This window comes from Cyprinus carpio, unplaced genomic scaffold (genome assembly GCF_018340385.1).
Source record: "Cyprinus carpio isolate SPL01 unplaced genomic scaffold, ASM1834038v1 S000006517, whole genome shotgun sequence".
NCBI classification, from domain to species: Eukaryota; Metazoa; Chordata; class Actinopteri; order Cypriniformes; family Cyprinidae; genus Cyprinus; species Cyprinus carpio.
In genome coordinates this window covers 17,329-23,104 of record NW_024879185.1, presented here as the reverse complement: position 1 = coordinate 23,104, position 5,776 = coordinate 17,329, and positions in this window count along the sequence as shown.

Genomic DNA, 5,776 nt, shown 5'->3' with positions numbered 1-5,776 from the left:
TTCTGGCATCATTGAGCCTGAATGGGGTAAAAAAAAAAAAAAAAAAAAAAAGAATTTATATACAATTTTGTACCCTAAACCAACCATACTAATACATAAAGAGCTGACCTCAGTAAAGACATCAATTGGTGATGAAAGCTTAATTCCTCATGGGGCCTTCCTCTTGAAATCCGATTGTTCTTTATATTGTTTCTTATTTAAATATATATTTCATTTTTTTTAAGTATATGAAACCATGAACCACACACACAAAAATAGTTATTTTTAGCATTTTATTTTACATAATTTTTTCAAAGTAAAAATGAAGTCTGTGTAATGTAACAATTTATATGGTCCCTGGTTTCTTTCGCTTACTGGTCTCCTCACAAAAACAGATTGCTTTAAGTGCTAATCGGTTTATTCTCTGTGAAAAGCTGTTGCTACTTATAGAAAATGCATTTCAATTGATTGGATTCACTCTAGACCCCCATCACTCTCAAAATTTGTGACTTTTTGTATCCAAATATTTGAACAATAATTATAAGATTTTAAGTTAACATTGGATAATTATAAGCACATTAGGTTACTGTAGATTTTGGGTTTAACATGCTTTATTGTTGCGTCCTAATCTCACCACATTGTAAATTTGCATTAGCAAGCAAAATATTTATCTGGGAAATAAATGTGTATCTGTAATATTAATAAAAATGACTTACATGTAAGTGGCATGGAAAAAATCTTGAACAATTGAAATACTTACATTTCAGCCAGCTCATTCATTACTTTTGTGGTTTCTTTTTCCAGATAGACAGTCATGAACTTTAATATGACATGCTTGTGCTTTGTCTTTGTTCATGTAAACGCTTAGATTATCTGTGTATGGATAAATAAAGTTAGATCAGTACCAAGCATTAAATTGCTTAATACATTAATTTTTTTGCTAAAATACACAATACACACACTATAATAATAATAATACCATCATGTTTTAAATCAATAGTATTTAGGGCAACTTAAAACCTAGTTGCAGATCTCATATATTGATCATTTTTGGTTTTCTGTATTTACATTTTTAATCAGTTCATTTAACCAGCATATAAACCTCGGACCATTCACTGAGATACACCAGCAGAGGACCCCTCACCCTTACATTTGCGGCGCCTGCAGTGGTGGTGGTGGACAATCAAAGTGACTGTAAACTGTTGGACGCCCCTCATACATATGTCTGAAAATGTTTTCTTCTGTCTAATCTGAAAACTATAAATGTTTTAGAGTGTATGATTAAAAATAATAAATAATTTACATATCCAATATCATAATATTATATATATTTATTTATATTTAAATACATTATTTTATATAAAAATAATCTTTTTATATTTATATTTAATGAACAATGTGTTTTATCTAATTATATTTTTTCCAAAATTCCTAAATATGACTTCTACTGGTAACCTTGTGGGGTTGCTGGTATGAGATAATCCACAATGGAAACCTACCAATTGATGCCGGAAGACTAAGCCAAATTTCTCGATATCTTTAGCTCTTTGGAATCGATTGACTCCAGCAGATCTAATTTCATCACCGTGTGGATATTTTTACACCATCTAACAATAAACTGCTTATATCATCGTATTAGGTGTATGAATTCATGAGGGATTAGCAAGCAGCCCAGTTCTAAGCTTTTACCTGGGATTTTTTCCAGGACGTATGACCTATCAAAATACTTCTGGTGTCCCTGGTACTCTCACTGTCTCAGACAGTCAGCTTGCCAGTAGGATAAGCTTTCTAATGAAATTCGTAGCCTAGTTTCTCCAGGATCGCTATTCTCATTCTTGGTTGAAAACACAACACACACACACATATACAGACATTTAAGTCTATATCTACTTAGACACTGACCAAACATTTTCTTACACTCGCCCTGGTATGCCACTCAGAAATATAAATTACAGAAACACTATATTTGATAACAAAACAATGAAACAAAGTGGGCAGGACTTTAAGCTAATTATAACATAAATGCTTAGGAATTACAACCATTTTTATACACAGCTGCCTCCCCCCCATTTTCATGGCTCAAAATGTAATTGGACAAATAAATAATAGAATCAAAAGCTCAGAGTGATGCACTTTTTAAGCCCATATCCATTATATAACTGTAACTATGTTTATATTTTTAATAAGCAGCTAAAATTATAAAAAATTGTGCCTGTGTCCAAATGTATATAGACCGTACATGCATACATACATGCATACATACATAAAGTATATATAAATAAATAAAGGATAAAAAATGGAGTTTGAAGTAGAAAAAGTGGTTGTGTGTGTGTGTGTGTATGTGTGTGTGTGATGGTGTGTGTGTAAGGATGTGATCAGCTACCCATGCTGTAAATCTGAAGCAACAATAAACATAGCATAGACCAAAGACTGTATATATTTTTTAGTGATCAAAGCATTTCTACAATATTAACAATATGATTGATTTTTTACTATGGTGTGTACGTGTTATCTTTTGGGTGATTCAGAAAACAGCTGTAAAAACACTTTGAGGTGTAGAAAGAACGTTTATAAGTATCTTTTTGCTTTATTCAATATCATAAAACATTGTCCGCCAAGTATGTGAATTGTATAATGTTCATGTGATCATTTAAAATACACATTACTGTCTGTTACTAAGGAATGGGCTGCATTTCTTACAGTCTGTGCTGCTGGAAGGAAAAAAATATTTCCTGAACAGCTTCTGATCTGATTTTATGATGTGCTGTGTCAGGTAAAGCGTTGCAAACATACCTGTCCTTGAGCAATCAAGTAAAGCCCAGCAAATATTTGCATATTCAAAACATCAGTATCTTTCACGATCTTGGGTCTGATTACACCGAGACCTGGTAACAACTCTCGAAAAGAAAGTAAGACCTCAACAACAGCAATCTGAAATGAAAATAAAATTATAGAGAGTTATATTTATACTTAAAATGATTTGACTCAATTATTTAATAGATAATATTGAACTGAAAATGTTATTTTATAACAATGTGTTAAAAGTAATAACAGAAATACCTTTAAAAACTCATTTATTATGAATATGAATATTTGCACACTTTATATTACCCAATATATATAGCCTACCTTTTGGTTTCTAGTTACAGCAAGTTCCCACAGATCATTTGGAATACACTTTTGAGCCAAGCATGCATCCACCAGTCTCCTAATATATGCAACCACTTTCTTAAATTCTTGCCACCGTGTCTTAAGTTTCTAAGGAATAGGACACATATGGAAAATCTTACTGATAGGTTGCACTGTAAAAATAAAGCATATGTGTTTTTTTTTGTTTGGGTTTTTTTTTTTTGTTTTTTGTTTTGTTTAAAAAAAAAAAATGTTTAAAAAAAAGTTTTGTTTAAAAAACTTTTTGTTTGTTTTTTTTAAAAAAAATTAAAAATTTTTTTTTTTTTTAAAAAACAAAAAAAAAAAAATTTGTTACTCAAAGTTGAAAGTGTGGCGCCTGCTGTCCCTAAAACGGCTATCACAAACAGCTGGATACTATTGGATTGTTTTGGTAATAAATGTTCCTAGTACCAGTGCATCGCACACCCGGGGGGGGAATGTGGGTGACAAATAGAAATATAGTATTTTTTTACATACCATGGATAGAGCGGTGACAAAACCACTTAGGCCTTTCTGTTTTGATTCCTGATGGTCTGACATCATTTTTGAAGAAAAGACTTGACTTTGGTTCTCATTATTAATGATGACAGAGAGAAATGCAGAACTGAATCCGCTGTGATTCCAAGCTCACTTAGTGTGTCACATGATTATAATCGTCACTTCTGTGTAAGAAAACATAATAGAAATTTATTTATCTGTTCTTGGAAAACACTGTACTTCAAACAATACATAACTCAGTATAAAAACAAATTAGCAGGAATTACATTAATATATATAATACACACACACATACCAAACATATATATACATATCGCCTGACGCCCCTAATATATATATATACTTATTATAAGATATATATTAGGCTGTCAGTCGTTAAATTGTTTAATTTTATTTTTTACAGGGTGCTGTGATTAATTAATCTAATTAATCGCAAATTCAATTTGGCTGTGAAAATACCCCCAAAAGATAATTTAAATATATTATTGATCATATTATTGTGTTAAATGTTTAGGCACCAATGGCCTAACATGAAGTATGGAACATAAAAGAAGATCATTTGAGAAACATCTCAGTATTTTTGTTCATGCAATGAAAGTCACTACTAGTGACCAAAACAGCTTAGTTACCAACAGTATTCAAAATTCCTTCTATGTTGTGCAAAAGAAGGTAAGTCATTTAGGTTTGAAAAAACGTGAGGGTGAGTAAATGATGACGGAATTTATTTACTTATTTTTGGTGAACTATCCCTTTATTTATTTATTTTTAATAAATTAAATGATACTCTAAAGAAGAAACTAAAACTACCAGCAGGTGGCGGTAAATATCTTTGAGTCGATTAGATGTGGCTTTTTAGGTAATATTTTTGTTGGTAAAATTTAACAAAAATACACAATATTTTTTTGAAAATATAGCACAGTATTTTATAAAATCACATTTGCACTCGTGTTCTTCGTGACAACCCTGTTGGAAAAACCAGCATATGCTGGTTAGGTATGTTCTGATGCTGGTTTATGCTGGTCCTTTGCTGGTTTACGCTGGTCATGTGCTGGCAAAGGACCAGCATAAACCAGCAAAAAGTTTCAAGACTTTCTTTTGTTGAACATAAAGGAAGGTATTTTGAAAACTGTTGGTAAAAAGGTGTTTTGGTTACCAAGGCAATGGCTTTCATTCTATGAACAAAAAATACTGAGATGTTTCTCAGTGTCACGAATCCGGTCTATGAACTTCCGTTCACTCACCACCTAAGGTCACCCGCTCACCATATGGACTCTAAGGCCCTGTCCACATGAACACAGTTATTTTAAAAACACAGCTTTTTATACGCGGTTAGGCTGTTTATCCACACGCAAATGCAGCACCAGTTCACTGAAACCGAACATTTAAAAAAAAAAAGCCTGCCAGGGGGAAGTTGCAGTGACTTTGAGGCAAAGCATTGCATCCACTCAGTCTCCTAATATATGCAACCACTTTCTTAAATTCTTCTCCACCGTGTCTAAGTTTTCTAAGGAATGGGACAACATATGGAAAATCTTACTGATAGTTGCACTTTGAAAAATAAAGCAATAGGTTTTACTCAAAGTTGAAAGTTTGGCTGCTGGCTAAAACTGCTATCACAAAACAGCTGGATACTATTGGATTGTTTGGTAGCAGTTCTAGACCAGTAGGCATAGCACTGTGAGAAATAGAAATTATAGTATTTTTACATACAATGGCATGGCGTTGACAGAAGAAACACTTAGGCCTTTCTGGGTTTGATTCACTGAGGGGTCTGACATCATTTTGGAAGAAAAGACTTGAACTTGGGTTCTCATTATTAAATGATGACAGAGAGAGAAATGCAACTGAATCCTCTGTGATTCCAAGCTCACTTAGTTTAATCAACATGATTATAATCTTCTTCTGTGTAATGAAAACATAATAGAAATTTATTTATGCTGTCTTGGAAAACACTGTACTTCAAAACAATACAGTAAATCAGTAGTAAAAACATAATTAGCATGAAGTACATTAATATATATACATACACACACACACATACACAAACATATATATACATATCGACGTAGCCCTAATATATATATATATATATATATATATATATATAAGAACTATCATCATTCATGTTAAT